Consider the following 19,988-nt stretch of genomic DNA (forward strand, 5'->3'; position numbering starts at 1 on the left):
AATGTGCACATCAGGTGACTCAAAAATTTCATCACTCTACATATGTCTGTCATAGACCTTGAAAGTGCCACCAGTGTTGATTTGGGAATTACAAATAAATTTTATCAAATAGGCACATTCACAGATACGGGATCCACAAATGTGAGGATCAACTATACTTTTTTCAAAGTTACCTTTTCTTTGTTCTATTGAGTTGTTTCTTTTTTTTTTTTTTTTATTTTTTTTATTCTTATGTTAATCCCCATACATTACATCATTAGTTCTAGATGAAGTGTTCCATGATTCACTGTTTGTGCATAACACCCAGTGCTCCATGCAGAACGTGCCCTCCTCAATACCCACCACCAGGCCAACCCATCCTCCCACCCCCCTCCCCTCTAGAACCCTCAGTTTGTTTTTCAGAGTCCATCGTTATTGAGTTGTTTCTTTAGATGTTTCTGGTTTTCTTTACTCAATTTGGTGCCTTCTCTCATAGGGTTGGTTTTCCTAAAGTATTTGGTAATTTGGTTCGTGTTCATTTTTATATTTGAGAGTCCTTGCCTACTTACCTGGAAATAACGTTTCTGTGTACCAGAATCTGCCTCCTTTGTTGGAGAGAGAGAGCTGGTGTATGCTGCCATGTGTGGTGTTCAAATGCTCCTCATCTGGATGTGGGGACTCTGTGTTCTTTTTGGGCAGTGGCAATCCAAGTCCCTCTCCAGTCTGCTCTCCTCTCGTGCCCAGGGATGGGTACTGCTGCTACTGTGGTTGGCAGGGAGGGGGGAGTCATGAAAGGGGGGAGCGTGGGAAATGCTGAACCCTTTACCAGCCAATTACTGAGGCTCTTTCTTCAGGATTCTTTCCTGCTACCTGGTCTGTCATCTCTGAGGTTTGAGTGTCCCAGAGTTGCTCTCACCTTTGCAGCAGATTTCTCCTCCATGTCGTCTGGGTTGTGGTTTTTTCCTATCAGTAGGATTCTGTCAGTCTTTCATTTTTGGAAGTCCTCAAAGTTTCTGTCCATCAACTCTACTCATTCTTATTTTCCAGCACTGTTGTGAATCTTTTCTTTTTAAAAACAGATTTTCTGGTATATATAGGAAATTGAGGTGGGAGTAGATCGGCATGAAGCCTTAGTCTGTCATTTTGATCTAAATCCATACTACTTTAATTAGAAAAAAAATAACAGTTATTTTTAAAAGAAAATTCATGTTTTTCAAATGTTCCAGATGAAAATGTTTCAGTCCTGGATTTCAAGGCACGATTGTATAGAATTCTTTATTGATGGCTTATGTGCGGATCTATAAGAACATATCAGTAGATTCTAATTTATAATTGTTACAGTTATATTTATTATTGCATGGATTATTTTTATTTTCATGATTATTGGAAGATACTTTACTAATTACATTTTTATATGAGCACCTTCTGTACTCTAATATATCTGTATCATAACAGTAATGTCAAGTACTTTATGGTTCATTATCTCATTTAATTTTCACAGAGGTCTTATAAGGTAGTGGTTGTCATTTTCATTTTTGAGGATGAGGAAACAGGTTCACTGACTTGAATTTTCCGGTGGGTCCCAAATATGTAGTGGAGCTGGATCTGACCCTGTTAGCTTTCTGGCTGTAAGTTCACCAACGCATCACTTATCTTATGGGAGATTTGCACTTGTTCCGCAATGCGGAATTATTAGCTCATAGTTCATGTGCTCATGCACATAAAAATCAGGAAGATATGTAATATGCATTATGAGAAATGAGATCTACATTGGAGAAACTGTGTAGTAAACATTTAGACATATGCTACAGCCTTCTGTTATTGGATTCTTCTTCATGTTAGAATAAATAACTGTTTAAAAGTGCATCTTTCAGGGCGCTTGGGTGGCTCAGTCGTTAGGAGTCTGCCTTCGGCTCGGGTCATGATCCCAGGGTCCTGGGATCGAGCCCCGCATTGGGCTCCCTGCTTGGCGGAGAGCCTGCTTCTCCCTCTCCCATGCCCCCTGCTTGTGTTCCCTCTCTCACTGTGTCTCTCTCTGTCAAATAAATAAATAAAATCTTTATTAAAAAAAAGTGCATCTTTCTAAAAACAAATTAATGGTCAATTTAGTGTCATTAGTGACCATTAAAAAATTCTTTTCCAATTTTTTAAAAAGATTTATTTATTTATTTGACAGAGAGAGAGACAGAGAGAGAGAACGTGAGCAGGAGGAGCGGCAGAAGGAGAGGGAGAAGCAGACTCCCCGCTGAGCAGGGAACCCGATGCGGGCTTGATTCCAGGACCCTGGGATCATGACCTGAGCTGAAGGCAGACGCTTAACCACCTGAGCCACCCAGGTGCCCCCCTTTCCAATTTAAGGCATAACAATCAACCATTTATTTAAGGAAAATAACTCTGCTCTCCCCAGGATTTTTCATTTGAATAAACATAAGATAAATCAAGAAATACTGTACTTAGCAAGCCTCTAGCTCAGAACAGCTCAGAAATTCTTCTAAGATCTGTATTGCAAAAACTTAGAGGAGTTACCTAATTTTAAGTGGGAAAAGTCCTGCAGCTTTCATCTCTAGAGATGGTGAGTATATTGGGTAAAAGCGAGAAGGTCTCAATTTCCAACTTTTCCATTTTGAGTTGCTTAAACTCAGAGTGAACTCAAATATAGGAACGTTCCCTGAGAACATGGCCTGAACAGGGCCTCATGCTATAGCCTCTTCTCTCCTCCTTCTCCCGTTTTTGATGGACCTGATTGGAAGAGAAGAGTTAGATCTCACACACATGCTTTGGAGACATAATTTCCTCTCTGTGGGTCACTGAACCATTCTTAGAGACTAATCCAATTATCTATCACATAAAGAGACATAAGGGGCTCCTGGGTGGCTCAGTTGGTTGAGCGACTGCCTTCGGCTCAGGTCATGATCCTGGAGTCCCGGGATCGAGTCCCGCATCGGACTCCCTGCTCAGCGGGGAGTCTGCTTCTCCCTCTGACCCTCCTCCCTCTCATGCTCTCTGTCTCTCATTCTCTCTCTCTCAAATAAATAAAATCTTAAAAAAAAAAAAAAAAAAGAGACACAAAAATGAAATACAAGCCTATAGAAATCAGGCCTTGGGCAGTAGGCCTAAAAACAAACCTGTGTTCCATGAGTCCCTTAACTCTTTACCCTCCCCACCCTTTTTTTGGTGGAATTAGAGAGGAGATGATTTGTTAAAATTCAAAGGTTTATATCTCTGCCGGATACTAGCTGCTAATCTGTTAGTCCAGGTCACCTGAGAAGCTTTGCCCAGTGGCAGTATCATAGCCAATGAGGTTTATCCGAGGCGTGATTATTGCTAAGTCATCTGAGAAACATTTCACAGAAATAAATCTCACTGAAATTAAATTGGATAAGTTTGTTTCACAGGACCAGAAAAAAATGTCAACTCTCATGATTTGGTGACTACTACTACATTACATCATGTTTACATTAATAACTAAACCCCACTGTTCTAAATCTCAGCATGTTCCAACAGAAGTTCCAGGCTCTTCCAGTAAACCCTGGAGAGTTGTCTCACATGCCTCACCATCAGTCAGGACTCCCCTGCCGGACTCCTTGTCCATTCTGCATGGAGCAGCCTGCCCCCCTCCTCCTGCCCTGCTCCCCTGACTGGCATTCGCCCAGCTGGAGGAGCAGATTCCTGCTGAGTCATTTAGGCTTCTGACAAGCTTCAGCTTGCTCCAATAGCTTGGCCAACTCTTGAGGAGTGGGAGGGAAGATGTTTCCTCCCCTGCAAGGTCCCAGAACAAGGATTCTTGGGTCCAAACTGTGGCTGAGTTTAGTGCAATGGTTTTGCCAGATCACGTGTAAATTCTTTTCTAGCCTGGGATTTGTACATATCACCAAGTAGCTTTGTCTGAACGGATCTAAGTACCAACTTACTGAGTGCTGCACTCATACTTGGTCTCTTGCCAACCTTCAGACCGTTTGGCTTCCTATGTTAGATAATTTTTGCCCTTAATATGGATTTTCTTCTGTGGGCAGTCCCCACTGTCCTCTCTGTACCCTAGTATCCATTCCTTTCACTTCCAAAGTTCTGCCAGATATACCTGTGTAGGCCTGGACTCTAAGTGGAGACATGATTCACGTGTGTCCCACCCCATGGCCCCCAAGGCCTCTCAGCCCTAATGTAAATCAGTGGATACAAATAGGTATTTTGAGAACAAGTGTCACTTAGCTCTACTTCCTAGACAGATCTGAGTCTTGCTTCAGCCCAGCCAAGTGCCACATGTAATTATATATCTTTTCCCCACGAGCTCTTCAAGAGGTATTTTTATGTTTAACAGCACATTATAGTATGCAAAGATTCTGTGGGCATTCTGGACCTTGATCTTCTGCAATGATGAGTGTTGCTTCGTGGGGGCCGAGGGACCCCAGAGCCCATGGTCCAGCCCAGCATGAAAGGGAGAATGAGCTAAGAGGAATGAGCATGCACCATCCCAGGTGTTTTTCAGGCCAGGCCAGGACCATGCAGTGGGTGCTCTTTTAAGTCGGCCTTTCCTCTGCTCTCTGCTGATTACAGAGCCCCTCTGGTAATTAGCCATGGCAGTTTAACCAAGTATGATGGTAGACATTCGCGTGGAGGAAGTATACAGGGAAATCAGTCTTCATTTGAAAATGAGCACGATAGGGGGAGAGAAATACATAAGGGTAAATAGCTGTTTCCTAGGCTCATTGCTTTTGATCTCTTATAAATTGATTTGCTGAATACGCAGTGAGACAAAAAAAGTAATACAGCCTTTATTAACCATCAGGAGAGGCACTAGGCACTTTCTGTTGATGTGTTGGTGGAGGATGGAGTTTTCTTTTATCTCTCAGGGTCATCTGGGACATTTCATCTATACTAAGACTATATTTATTGCCTTTGTGTTTTTTTTTAGATTATGTCTCAGCATCTGAAACTCTTCTTAGAAATACAATAATGGCAACTTGCATTTGTGCCCATATGATGCTCACTGACCAAAAGGCAAGGCATCAAATTTGATCCCTGGTCACAATTTCCTTCCTTCAATATTTTAAGACCTGGTAGCCACATGCTGGCCATGCTGTTTATATTTGGTTTTGAGAATCTAGACATATCTTTCTGATTTATAAATTCCATATTTAAAGAAAGTGTTTCCTAAAGCAAAACAAAGGCTCCAGTACTTCTTGAGAAAATCGGTACTTAGAATCAATTATTTTTAGGTTTTTATGCTTCAAATGAGAAAACATATTGGAAAGACTTTCTGCTATTTTAAAACATTTAGAAGCAAATTAGTCTTACCACATTGTTATATTCAAGGTAAAGACCTAACTGTTTCATTCTTCTTCTGTTTCTATGATCAAGGCAAGAAGGTTTATAAAATAGGGGTGACATCCTTGATGAAACCCTTAAGTCAAAACCAATCAATTACAATAGCAAAACCAATAACAACTACCATAATAATGAGTTTTCAAGTAAACCAAGAATCACAGAGCGGTCAAGGGCAGCTCATCTGGTTTTAAATGCCTACTTACCTTTATGCCAGTGACTTTCATTCTTTTCTTTCATACAATAGCTATTTGCTTTTGGAAATTATTGATTCTGTCACCAATAATGCAATGGATTAGCTTTCACTTCAGAAGCAAACTCATTCCATGGAGTGAGTTGTTCAAATACCACTGAAGATTTGAACCTATCTTTAAGCAGCCATATATATATTTCATCCCATTTCTTGTTTATTTGAGGCTTTTTCTGAATGAAAACAGCTCTTTTTTTTTTTTTTTTTCCATATGGGATCTTCCATTCGTATCTGGAAAACACTCATAAAATTAACATGACTCAGTAGTTATTTTTTTAAAATTAGTTATTGTTCCTCCCCCAGGAGTTAGCTTAGCAGCTTTTCTTCTTCATCATCATATCATCATTTGCATAATAGTTACCTTACGTTTGAATACCTACTGTGTGCCAGGCACACCTCTTTCTCAAGATCATGAACATTATCATCAAGGAGGGGAATAAAATGGCGTAAGTGCCAATATGCAGGTATTGTATAATGATTATCATTTAATCCTGTCAACAACACTTTGAAGTATCATTTCTTTTTGCAGACGTTGGTCCTTGCCAAAGTGCCTGACTCACTTAGGATTACATGAGTGCTGTGGTCTCGCTGACAACAAAGCCCTTGCTCTCATTGTGGGTTTGGACCTAATTCTATTGTTGTTACAGAATATGAATATGTAATATGAATTATGTAAATACTATGAGCTTAAATATTGTAAATATCCAAGAAAAAGGAAGAGGGAGAACAATTTTTTTGTGTATGTGTATTCAAGAGATCAAAACCAGTTGGATATAGAATGTTTTGATGCTGAGTATGTTCATGACTTCATGTTTGTGAATTTAAACTTTTGATAACACCAATTAATTTTAGTCTTCTCTAAAAGCAGCCTCCATTCTACACAGAACAGCCGTTCCATTTCTTAGTCTACTTTTATTTTACTGAAATTAATTTAATTGTATCACTTATATTTTGTATAATTTTTAAGACAATGACTTAATATTTTGTTCAGCTTTCTGGAACATATTAACATGTCAGTGATTATAGCCTCTGTCATTGAAGTTGTCTTTTTGTGATGTCCAAACTTCTTGATCTAATATTGGCATGATTGAAATTTTACCAGGAAGATTTAGTTCTTCCCTTAATGATTTGCCATTGCCAGTTTTGTGTCGGTTACATCTACTAAATCTGATTTTCCAAGATCGGCTTAGTAGTTATGATTGTCATTAGCCAGAGGACATGTGTGGTTTTAGCTATTGTAAATTTTCTTTTATGTTAGTTATTTTTACCAGTAATGCATTCATTTAGAAACAAATAAAAACCTAATAGTTTTCATTTCTTTCTTAGCCAGTCCATGAGAAAATTTTGATCAGTTTCTGTTAGTCCACAGTTTATCTTTTGTCAAAATATCATGCCAGTCTCAAATTCTTTTAATTCTCACATAATCAATAGTCAAGTGCATTGAGACAACTTTTATGTCAGATGCACTGATCTTGTTATTGATCCATATGGATTGAGTCTTACAGATCTTGCTGATGGATTTCTAAAATATATGATGCTTTATTTCAAATTCCATTTGACTTTGATATATGTGTCTGTAACCAGATTGTTTGGTAGATAATTACAGCTGACTGATATTCATGTTGGGACTAGATCTGTGGAGGTTACCAAAAACACATTCTCCGAACCAATTTAAAAGTAGTTCTATGTTGTACAATGAAACTAATATAATGTTCTATGTCAGTTATACCTCAGTAAAAAAAAGTGGTTGTAGTTTTTCTAACATATTAATTTGCTAAGATCTCCAATGAAGCCCTAGCTTATAAATTGGAATCTAGGCAAATGACACAATTATCTCCTCTGCATGAGCAAAACACCTGTTATCAGATGCGCTGTTAACACTCTCTGCTCTAACTTTTCCTGGATTAAAAAAAACTGAGAAATTTAATGTCAGGGAAAATTGAACAGATTGAATTAATGCCACTTGTTAAGACTGTGGACATTGATGTCAGTGTGAAATTCTGTGTGAAGTTCTTTATGGGTTTAAGCATACATCAGTAGTAGATCAGAGATCATTGAAATCATCTTATAATGGAAATTACCTAAATCCTTGCCAAAAGACTTGGCTCTATTTTAAATGTCCCATCAAGGAGAAATCTTTTCATTCCATTCTTGCAATGAACATGAAGACTAGTAGCCTGACCAAACAAAAGAAAAGTTTCCTATTATTTGTAGGTCTGAACATGTTCTTGAACCTCAGTTTGTGTCAAATCATTGGTTTTACTGGTCCTGGAAGTCCCTTCAGCTTTACATCCTTTTTCATCATCATGTCTGCCTTTCGCTGTTTTCCTTCCCCCCCCCTCCCCCAACGTGGTCCTGCTACATGCAAATGTGAAATGGAGATGGTGTTTCAAACTTTATAAGCATCAGTCAGGGAAGCGTAAACTCTGGCAACAAGGCCTCTGTGAGATGGTTCTTCACCATCCACAGATCCAGTCTCTTCATGGAGATGTGAAGTCTAGTTTCCAGGTGCGAGAAATGCACAAAAAATGGCTGCTTTCATTGCTGTTTATTTTTGAAAAGGAGAATAAATGACCATCAGAAGATAATTTTCTGCAATTATATTTGATAGTCTGTTGTTCTGTATTTGTGCTTGCTATTCAAAAACAAAACATGAACAATTATGGAGACTTACTTCTATGATTGAACTTCGTCCAGTTCTCCTATTTGTTATTACTTTGCTTACTGTGTGCTATCTGTACACATTATTGACAGGTCAAAGGCCATTAGGAAGAAGAAGGTAAAGGATCTGGGTGAGGGAAGGGACAAATCATCTCTGACGTCAGAGTTGTGAGGCCAGATATCCCACCTCATTGCCAAACTTAGCGTAAAATCTGTTGTGGGGCTCAGAAACTCAGAGTCATGCTGCTATTGGAAAATGCTATGAATAGCTGAAAAGTTCAAAATGTAGTGAAAAAAATAGTAAATTTCATATACTGACAAACTAGTTATTATTTTTTATTCTATTTTCTGAAAAAGAGTCCTTAACTTTGTTTTGTGAGATCCACCTCTCCCAACATACCCACACATAAACACACACACTGTGAGAATATATTCTAAATGTAAGCACATGATAAGTATTTGTTGATTTGTTTTGACTTACTTTACTGCCATCTTTATGGATACATCTGTTCTAGGGAGAGAACGCCTGCATACAAACAAGGCACATTTAACTAAACTTTACAGGATTCCAGTTTTAAAGAGTAAATTGTAAGCAGTTTTTGAGATGTGATTCTTATTTCTGTATGAAACCATTCTTACTCTTCATTTCAGTTATGCTGTCAAATCTGAGTGCTTTTACTCTACTCCTCAATGGTCTGGATTCTTGCAAAAATGTGGCTGGATCTGCCTTTGACGAAGTCGAGCAGATTTGGGGGTTGGAAGGCAGAGCTGGGAAATCCCTTTTTGACAGGGCATTTGGAAAAAAAGGTCCCCGGGTTCTGAGGGCCAATGCTGTTCCCCTTCACATGTTGTCTGGCACTTGCCCAGTCTCTCCTTAACGCTGTCCCTCTCAGTCCGAGTACGCTACCTCTTCTCCTTAAGTCGCGTATAGACAGGGTTGGTCCTATTTGGAAAGGTCTGCTACAACAGAGGCCATGTTTCTTTTCCATTGGAGGTTTTTTTTTTTTTAGATGTAGTCACAAATTGACCATTGTTTATTTAGTATTTGCTGTATACATTATATCGCTTAATCCTCATAACATCCTGCGAGGTAAGCTGTATTTATTACCCCATTTTATGAAGTAGAGTTATTTATGAGGCGACGTGGGGAGACTTATTTAGGTAAAGTAACTCATTATATATATATAACATATATTTGTATATATATATATACATGCACACACAGTTTAAAATATTCAGTTTTTCTGAAAAATAAGAGTTAATTGCTGATGATGATTATTTTAGAGAGCATTGCAAGTGTTTAAGATGATTGATTCTTAACAGTTAGACGCAGCATTCTTTTCCCCATTTTCAAGTTTGTGAACCTACAAGTCAAGACAAGCCTCTGGTACTGCAGGCTTAAAGAGACTCTCCGCTGTCTTTTCACCTTCAATGCCATGCCTGGTCCAGTGGCTGTGTGTCTTCACAGCGGGATTGTAATGGGAAACACTTCTCTTCTGGATAGTAACACATTTTTCCTTTTACATTATAGACATCTTTAATTTTGGAAAAAGTGTAAGTTGTTCAATATTATGGTTCTTTAGATGGAACTTTTAGAGATAGATCTCAGAAGAGCTGAGGACAGAAACATGACAAAGAGAGAGACCAAGGTCCTAAGAGATGATAGTTGCTAAAATGATGAGCTTTTTCCACGAGTTGCAAAAAGTTTTGAAAGGAATTGCAGTTGGTGTTGTAAGTTTAGAATTGAAGAACAAAAGGTCTTACTCTTTCTTTGTGCTCCATTATTCTGACTAGACTTTCCTGAAAAAAATAAAAATAAAAGGAAAATGAACTGGATGGTTTCCTCAGTAATGCCCACTTCCCTCCATTCTCCTCACAATTAACTTCCAAATCCTGACTCCTTTCCAGACTTTTTTTTTGGAAAAGGTTGAGGATAGAGTAGGGGGAGAAAATAGTCTAAGTGGGTTGGCACCTAATAAAAAAATGTGGATTTTAAAATTATTCCTTTATTTATTTATAGCTTTTATATATTTATTTATTTGAGAGAGAGAGAGAGAGCATGCAAGCGGGGGTGGGGAGGAGTAGAGAGGGTGGGAGAGGGAGGGAGAGAATCTCTCAAGCAGACTGCACGCTGAATGTGGAGCCTGACACGGGGCTCAATCCCACGACCCTGAGATCATGACCTGAGCCAAAACCAACAGTTGGACACTCAACCGACTGAGCCATCCAGGTCCCCCCTAAAATTATTACTTTAACGACATGACATAATTACAAATAAAATGATGATTATGGAAGCAGTCTGCAAATTGCCATTCAAATACAATTTTCACAACATCTTTAAGATGGTAGAAGGGCTGATATTGTGCTTCTTTATTCAAATATGGGTCACCTGAGGTTTCCAGAGATTGATACCCCTCTCTTCGCAGAGCTCCTAAGGGGTAGAGCTTGGATAAGAACTCAGATCACATGACATCCACTTCTGTCTTCAGTTCACCATTACTTTCCTATTTCAACCTAAGTTTTCTGTTATAAGTATGAAAGACCATATAATATGTCCTCTTTAAGGTGACTGTAGCATTGTTCTTTCCAGCCTTTGTGTAAACTGTTTTAAGTGATTTTACCTAGAGGAAAAGCATTAGTAGCCAAATGGAAATGTGCTTTGTGACAGAGAAGTAAGGAAAAACATCCTTAGAAAAATATTGACCTTTTTGTGCACTAAGATTGTTTAGGTTACATGATACTGAATTTCAACCATCGCAGACATTTTAAAGCAGTTATAGAGTAGTGCCATTTGTTTTTATTTTCAAAAACCTGGTCTGGAAAGTAGGAGAACTGTTTATCTACCTGGTTCATTCACTCATTTAGGTATTTATTGCGTGCCTCCTCTGTGCGAAGCACATTTTTAGGCTTTGGGGAAACAGCAGCCAACAGAATAGGCAGAAATCTTCTGCTTTTATAGAGTTTGAGAAAAACTTAGAGTGGAGGGGTGATCTGAAGCATGGTTGAAATTTTAGAAAAGGTGGTCAGGGAAGACCTGTCTCAGAAGATGATTTTTGAGGAAATACCTGGCAGAGATGAGGGAACAGCTGTTTGGATGTCTGCAGAAGAGCTTTCCAGACAGAATAAAGTACAAATGCTGAGGCCATTGGTGCCTGGGCTGCTCAACAAATAGCAGGAGGCCAAGGGGGCTGGAGAGGATGGGGGAGATGGTGGGAAAAGAGGTTCTAGAGATGAAAAGAGATCATGGGAGGAGAGCACTGCAGACCATTGTAGGGACTTTGGCATTTATGCAGAGTGAAATGAGAGCTATTTGAGGATTTTTAGCAAAGGGGAGGTGTGATCCGATTCCATTCCATAAGAGCTCTCTTAAAAGGATCACTCTGGCCGCTCTGTTGAGAAGAGACAATTATAGGTGGCCAAGAGGAGAATTAGGGAGACCATTTAAGAGGTGACATCAGTAATCCAGGTGCAAGATGATGGCAGCAATGTAGATGACAAAAGGTGATAGGATTCTGGATATATTTTGAGGGTAGAGCCGTCGGGATTTCTGGACTGATAGGGTGTGGAGTGTGAGAGAAGAGGAGTTAAAGATGATATCAAGGCTCTTGGTGCCTGAGAAGCTGGGAAGGTGGAATTGCAATCAACTGTGGTAGGGAGGGTGTAATGAGTGAGTAGGGGTGAGGCAAAGATCAGCAGTCCAGGGTTGTATTTAGAATGTTTGTATATATTCATGTCAATTGTTGAGTGGACATTGGGGTATTGGAGTCCGGAACAAGAGAAAAGTTTGGCTGGGCATATATGTTTGGGAGTCATCGCATAGTTGATATTTAAAACCGTGGGATTGGATTGGATATCTAAAGAAGTGATATAGATGAAGGAGAGATGAGGACCAAGAACTGAGCCCTGGGTCACTCCTACATTATGAGCTCAAGGGGAAGGAGGAACCAACAAAAGGAGCTAAGAAGCAGTTATTCATGAGGCATAAACACCATGTCTTAGTAGCTGTATTTGTTTCAGTATTTCTTGTAACTGTGAAATAAATGGCAGTAAAGGAATCTGACCAGTGATGTGGGGAAAAAACAGGAAAATGTTCATAAATGACAGGGCTTTAACCAAGACAAATCCTAACTGGGTTAAGTAGCAGAATTAAGTCTGCATGAAGGTCAGGGATGAAGAAGCAGTAACATTCATTTTTTTTTTTTTTTTTTTGTCTCAGCCTTTTGCTTGGGAGATGTACCAATTCTAATTACTTTGGGTGTGATCTGGTACTGAAAGGTAATTTAAGCTTTAATATCCTGGATACTAAGTAAACAGTACCCACTCCTTTACATTACTCGGAAATTGGGTCCATTGCCCTCTAAATTGTTTTCATATACTTCTTAGAAGGATTGATTATATTTTCTCTCTGATTTGATTCTCAGTTACATACTTTTCTTCTGCTATTTGAGGTTAAGAGCATGCTGGGTTCTGCTGGAGGGTCTAGACTTGTCTTCATGGCCTATATTCCTTTATTTAGCAAATGTTTTTCAGACTCTTATTGCATATCAAACTTTGCACTTGACATTGGGGATACCAGTATCACCCACATAAGCTAGCTCTCCCTCCTGGAAGGGTTCCCATTCGAGTACGAATGGACAATTATAGTGTAGTGTGATGTGTGTTACAGTGGAGATGAGTGTTGAGGAGAGATTTGTTAAAGGAACTTAAAGGGAGAGAGCAACGAACTTCCTGGCAAGAGTTGAAGAGTGCTTCTTGGAAAAGGAAATACACTTAGTTTTGAGAGATTAGGAGTTTTCCAGCAGACAAGAGGGCAAAGGATATTATTCTAAGCAGGAAAGCAGTATATGTGTGGGTGAAATAGAAGAAGAGGTGCAGAGTTGAGTAGGCATATTGGGGTAAAGGCATAAGGCTAGCAGGAGTTGGGTTTTACATAGGCCATTTTTTGCCCTGTGCTAGGCACTGTTCTTAATGCCTTTTGTGTATTCACTCCCCTGAATTCTTACAACTCTCTGGGGTGATGCAGTATTAACACCATTTTTGCAGATGTGTGTCCTAAGGCATAGAGGATTGAGTGATTTCTCAAGGTCAGGCAGCTAGTAAAGTAGTAGTAAAGTTAAATATGAGCATCTAATGCTAAAAGTGTTGGTCAGTTCTAACACTTTTCTTCATCATTTTCTTCTTGGAATTGTTAGGAACCTCCTCCATTATAGTTTATTGTTTATTCTTCTCCATGCACACCTGCTGTCCTCCATCATACCAGATTTGACAAAGGCCTTAATTTTTTCTGATTATTTCTTTCTCCTCTTTCCCCAAATTTGAATTTAAAGTCTCTTTATTAGATTGGCAAGCCTCCTGTCAGGCTTGGTTTCTGGGAGATGCCATCACATCCCTTCCAGGAGCCCATGATCCCGGCATCGTGAACCACAGCTCAGAAAAAAAAAAACAACTTTCTTCCTTTAACACAACCCATGGAACCTATTGTTCTCACCTCATATACTTATTTCCCTCATGTAATTATCACCTTCAGGTTGGACAAGGTTTGAAAATATCATCTGTTCACTTGTGTCCCTGAGGCTTTCAGTTGCTTAACCTGTCACTGTAGGTTTCTACTGAGTGAGCTGTGAAAGGTAGCGTGGGTGGCATGTGTCCAGGAAAGTGGTGTGTTTCCTGGGTAGCCATGGATTTACACTGTTTACTTTGAGTAACGTGTGTCTCTCTCTGGGGGATAATTGAGGCCCCTGCCCTTGATAATGCGCCTTCTTTACTGTTCTGCAGAATGAAATGCTTCTCTTTCAGTAGGTCTGGGTCCCCCTCCTTGGGCAGAGTCTCACATTTTTTGAGTAATTCTCTTGCCATGGTTTTTTCTTTTGTATTACAGTCTCCCATTCACAGCACTTAAACTGAGTCTTGATTTCAGGTGACCCATTTTCTTCTTTTTTTTTCTGAGTGTTGTTTCTGCCCTGGGATTATTCATCCTTTCTAATGGTTTAGTGGAGAGGTATTCTTCAAGCTGTCTCACATTCTTCCCTAGCAAGGAGTTGGATTCTACCTTGCAAGACAGTGATTAGGGACCACACATCGGCCAGAGGCATGGCTTTGGATGCTTGCCGAAGTTGTCATGTCTCAGAGCTCATAGGGCCATTGCAAGAGGCTTGAACCTTCATCAGCTGGACTCTAAAGGCAGAGCTCTTGGTTACCAGTTTTCTGTCTCTCCAGTACTTAACATTAAAGATTATTGGTTTTGCTAGTTTTGTCCAAGAAACATTTATTGAGCACCATTTATTGAGTATTCCATGCCAGGAGCTATGTAAGATCCTTGGCATATAAAGGTCTCTCCTTCCAAGGGTGTTGGTTCGTTTTCCAGTCCCCCAAAGACTAACGTGCATGACTCTGGTCACTGATTTATTTCAAACATTCCTGGCACATATAGCCATAAATTCAAGTAAAATAGAGCGCTTCCATTATAAAACTAAGATCGTAGATATAGGGAATTCTTCTGATATAATTTAAAAAATTTAAATGACTATTAAACATTAGCAATGAATATGCTCAAAACCTTTGATTCAGAAACATGCAGTATTGAAATTATAATTCGCTAAATTACAATTAAGGCACAGAAGGAAGCAGGTGTTGAGACATCAATGTTGATAAATAAGAGACTTTTAAATAGTCTAAGTCATTCCTAAGAAAGGGAAAGGATTTTTAAAAATTCTTTAACATATAGTCAAAAAATACATTCTTAAATATGTCTAAACTAAAATAAAAACCACAGACATGCACAACTGAATGAATTATTTTTTATTCACTTATGTCTGGATGTTCTATTCTTAGACTTGAATAAGAACATTTCTCTTCATAAGGAATTTATTTCAGTAGCATGAATGCGATCTATGAAAAAGAAGATGTTCTGTAGGGTTCATGAAGAACCCAGAATCTTTACAGAATGAACTGAGGGAGTTTTGGAGCAAGGCTGGAAAAGGTTATAAAGATTTAGGGATGAAATGGAGTTCCCAGAAGGAAGGATTTAATTAATCTGATATTTTTTCAGATGAAAAAAAACAAAAACCAAAACAACAGAAAAAGAGAGTTTTCTGCTGGGTTTGAGGTTGAAAGTCTTAGTTACAGGTCTTGATAACAATCTAGACATAAAACAGTTCTTGAGATGGGAAAAACAGACCTCATTTACTAGAAATTTAGCAATGTGGCTTTATTTTACAAAGAAAAATGAGCAAAATGAAATTTAGTGAATTTAGTGGAATTAAATGACCTGGAGAAAATTCAGATCAATATCAAATAAAAAGGAAACAGAAAAATAGCAAAAGAGAAAAAGTGAAAGAAAACATTTCAGCAAGTGGAAGAAGGCATGATCTAATTTCTCCTTTTAAAAAATTTCTGGCTTCTTTGAGAGAATAGTTAACAAGTTTGCTTTTTCGTGCTGTGGAGGTCAAGGAATATGCTAGCAATAAGAGACTGGGAAGAGACCCCTGTTCAAACCCAGGGCAACGCTCAGGGAACCCCTATTAATGTGCTTTTTGCCAGGAACCTGCCCCTTGCCAAAGAATGACAGTGGTGCAAGGAAGGGGGGTGGAAGCCAAGGCCAAGGGAGATGAAAAGGGATTCCATCCTGATTGCCAGTGGACTGTGCCTAAAGTTGCCCATTAAGTGTAAGGGATTCCCGGCAAAGTGTCAGCCGGTGGAATGCAGAGCTTCTGAAAGGAAGCTTGACGTGCAGCTGGGAGTGAACGTTGTCAGTGCCGCGGTGGCCAGCCGGTGGCCCGCCTCACGCTGCGTCCTTCTGCAGAGCAGCAATCTGCTGCGGCTTTAATGAATGAATCTCTAGCAGGCTTTTTTTTTTTTTTTTTTTAACAGAACAATAGCCTCTCTGGTGTGATCTGCATTCCGATGGATGGATTGAGTCCTTTGCTCACACTCCTGTGTTTGTGTGTATGGGGTGTGTGTGTTGGGGGCGGGGAGGGGGTGAGGGAAAAGAGATGGTGTGTGTCTGAGTCCTCTAGGTGGGGAGATGGTGGATGCTATTGAGAAGGTAATGCTTCAGGTTTGCTTTTAATTGCACTGTTCAATCGACTCTTCCTTTGGAGACTCGGACAATTGGGTTGCTGCTCGTTTTCCTCTACATGTCCTTTCTGCAGCTTGCTTTTTTTCCCCTGAACACGGAAGATGGATTCACTTCTTTCACAAATGTTCATGAAGTACAGGTCTATGGAATAAAATAGGCAGATTTTCTATTCATTAAAAAAAAATAATAACCTGACATTCACTTGGGTTGATGAATCTCTGTCACCCTTGCCTTGGCCGGTGTCTGTGAATCCGTGTGGCCATGCTCCATGCGGTAAGCTGGAGGAAACCCGCAGCCCCCATCAATACCGCTTTTCCCTGCAGTGCTCATCAACCCAGAGGCTGGTTCTTCTTAATTACAAAGGAGAGAAAGAAAACACCCCAAAAGACAAATCAAAAACTTCACCAGGAGAGGATTGATTTGGTGTTTGGTTTAAACATCCTTAGAAACAGAAAAAAATCTTATTTTGCCTGTCAATAATGGTCCTGTGGTTATAATCGTTAGCCGAACAGAACTGAAGGAAAAGCTAATTTGGGGGAAAACTTTTGAAGATTGGTTATTTTTCTTATGGAGGTCACCTGGTTTCAGGTTTTCAAGAAAAATCTTACTCAGAATCTTCACATACGAACCAGGTACATTTGTAGCTGCTCTGGTTGAGCAGGGGAGAAGTGAGCACGAAGGAGACATGGCTGTACACACCTGTATACCGGGGCCCACGTTCACAGGGCTCCGGTGGATGGAGTTTGTAAAGCTACTCATCAAACATATTATTTGTTTTGGGGTAGAATCCCACTAAATCATAGTTCAGAGTAGTTTTTATTATTTATTTGTATTTTTATTATTACTCTGCCTTAATCTGTTAGCAGAAGTACTATTTTATTTTATTATTTTTTAAGATTTTATTTATTTATCTGAGAGAGCGAGCGCGCTCACATGAGCAGGGGGAGTGGCAGAGGGAGAGGGAGAAGCAGGCTCCTTACTGAGCAGAGAGCCCAGTGCGGGGCTCGATCTCAGGACCCTGGGATCATGACCTGAGCCAAATGCAGACGCTTAACGACTGAACCACCCAGGCGTCCTAGAAGTGCTATTTTGTACTATTCACTGGTGTCCTTCCTCTCATCAGTTTGGGCTACATAAGGCAGAGGATGGAATAAATGGGAACTAAAAATCTCTTCCATTCTAAAATTCAAAGGCAAATGGCAATATTTTTACTTTTACTTTTTTGTTGATATATGCTGAAATTTTCTTATATCTGTCACATGACATCCTTGCCCTTTGGCATTTTATTACTGTAAGAACTGTGCTTTAATTTTTATTGACCTTATTTTTCTAGATATGTATTTATTTATATACATACATGCCTATATATGCATTTACCTTTATACAGGTATATATATACAAAAGACATATTAGTGTAACTCTTGCATAGTTCATTCTTTTTTAATTGTTATGTTAATCACCATGCATTACATCATTAGTTTTTGATGTAGTGTTCCATGATTCATTGTTTGCATATAACACCCAGTGCTCCATGCAGAACGTGCCCTCTTTAATACCCATCACCAGGCTAACCCACCCCCTCACCTCCTGGTAGTTGATTCTGATAGACACACATGTCTCCAGTGGTAGAGCACCCTTGAGATTCCTTTGTACAAACCCATTTAGCAAACTGTAAGAAAATCCTTTTGATAGAGGCATCAAGAAAGTTGCCTCAAACCTAAAAGTTGTTGCTGCTTCTTATTTAAGAGTCAGCCAGGGGCTAGAAGAGCAGGTTAAGGAGGCCAGCAATTATAGTTGCATTTGAGTCTGTTTTATATGTGAATATTTGAGTTTATATGTGGTCCTGGGACCCCAGTCAGTTTGGGGAAGTAGAAATTCACATATCCAGTTGGGCCCGATATGAAGGTGTCTTCAGTGAGTGGGTAACCTGCCATTTCTGGGGCATAAAGCAGATTATTTATTTATTTATTTTTAAATTATTTTTTTATTTTTTAAAGTAGATAATTTATTGTTAAAACTGGGGTCATTTTGAGAATGAAAGGGAATACCAATTGAGTGGGATGCTGGAACAGCAGGTATCAACCAGGGCATGTGGTCACCCTGCTAGTTCTTGATATCTCCTAGGCCTCTGTGGATGAAGAGGGTCTGTAGCCTTAAGTCATATAAGCAGTTATGAAGAAGATCTCAACAACTCAAGAAAAGAAGCTACCTGAATTTCATTAAAGCAGCTTGATGCTCTACAGTAATCGTCATAGGTTACAGTGGCTTTAACTTGGTCACAGAGTACGACAGTGGTGCGTTGAGTGAGCCAGGTGAACAACCATCGGTAATAACAGTGGTGACCAAGAAGGCAAGGGTTTTAGGGCGGCACCAGAATGACGTTGGCCAAGCTACAGTGGCAAAGTCAGGACATCTCAAGAGACAGGCAGGGGTGGAGATGGCAGACAGGAATCGTTCTCTCGGCTGACTGTATGTTCTACTGCACCCCAGCATCTGAGCATACAGGATACAGACTTTGTGTTCAGCTGGTCTGGCAGTATGCCTTCCCACAGGCTGTCTGTCTGTCTGTGCCTCAGTTTTCTCATCCATGCAAATGGTTAAACATGCAAGAAATACAGCGATGACCCTAAGGTTTTCTCACTCATTGAATTTTAATGGACAGTCAGTATAAAATTTGGAATGTTAAGCATATTTTATTGTATTGTAATTCTTTGAAAATATTAACTCATCTATAATTTATTTTGAACTGTCCATTAGCCTTAATATTAAATTAAGCTTCGCAGTCCATTCTTTGACTGTTGCAAATACCTAGGGGCTCGTACTTCATTTTTAAAATTTATCATGAGAAAATTCTGTCTTAGAGCTAATACGTTTTTTAGCATTAAGTTGACTAACATCTGAACATGACATTTATGCCACTTAATCTATTGTAGAATCCCTATGCTGTCTTATATCTCCAGACTCATACCTCCTGATTTTTAAGTGATTTTTAAATTGCTGTTGCCAGAAGAAGCACCTTTTAAGACTAGCAAGCAAAATTACTACTTGAACTGCATTTTGTAATACTTATTCCTTCCCAAAAGTAGAGACTGTATTTCCAAAGCTATGCTTGGAACTTGTTGTACAGTGTGACAAGGTCTGAGAAATGGACTACATTTTGAAATCAGGATTGCCCCAGCCAATGGTTACCACACACACAGCCCCTTCCATCTGGTAGGAGCTTTGCACGTGGTTTTGGAGTGCAGGATTGTATTGTATTTGCCTTCAAGTTCTTTATTGCTTCTTTGGATCTTGAGGGGAGTCTTGATGCTCCATGGGCAACAATTATGGACAAGACTTCGAAGCTCCCAAAGCTGTTCCAAGAACTTTCCTCACCTCCCCACTTCACCAGAGACCCAAGGTAAAGGAAAGCGATTAAGCAGGATGAGAGAACAGGTGGGACTGTGAGAACTCAGCTCAGTGGAACCCCGATCCAGAGTTAACCACTTTCTATCATTCATGTCTGTGCGGAATAGTTATTGCCTTTATTACCTTGCTCCACTGAAAGCTGCATACCCCAAGTCAAGTGCAGGGACCAGCCCTGCTTGACGGTGGTCTAAGGTAATAAAAAGCAGATACGGTAGCATAGAATTAAGGACCGGGAGGTCTATGTGCAGGCATTTTATAACCATGGAAGTTCATCTGCCAATGCCAATAGTAGTC

At 39.6% G+C, this 19,988-nt stretch overlaps 1 protein-coding gene and 1 pseudogene across 2 annotated transcripts in view; both read left to right on the plus strand.

Moving 5' to 3' along the window:
* Positions 1 to 19,988, plus strand: part of SLC35F1 (solute carrier family 35 member F1) — a 368,958-nt gene that overhangs the window by 19,022 nt on the left and 329,948 nt on the right. The window lies entirely within an intron of this gene.
* LOC115941360 (U4 spliceosomal RNA) lies at positions 3,247 to 3,309 on the plus strand (annotated as a pseudogene).

This window comes from Leptonychotes weddellii, chromosome 8, assembly GCF_054177405.1.
Source record: "Leptonychotes weddellii isolate Sample4059 chromosome 8, ASM5417740v2, whole genome shotgun sequence".
Lineage (NCBI taxonomy): Eukaryota > Metazoa > Chordata > Mammalia > Carnivora > Phocidae > Leptonychotes > Leptonychotes weddellii.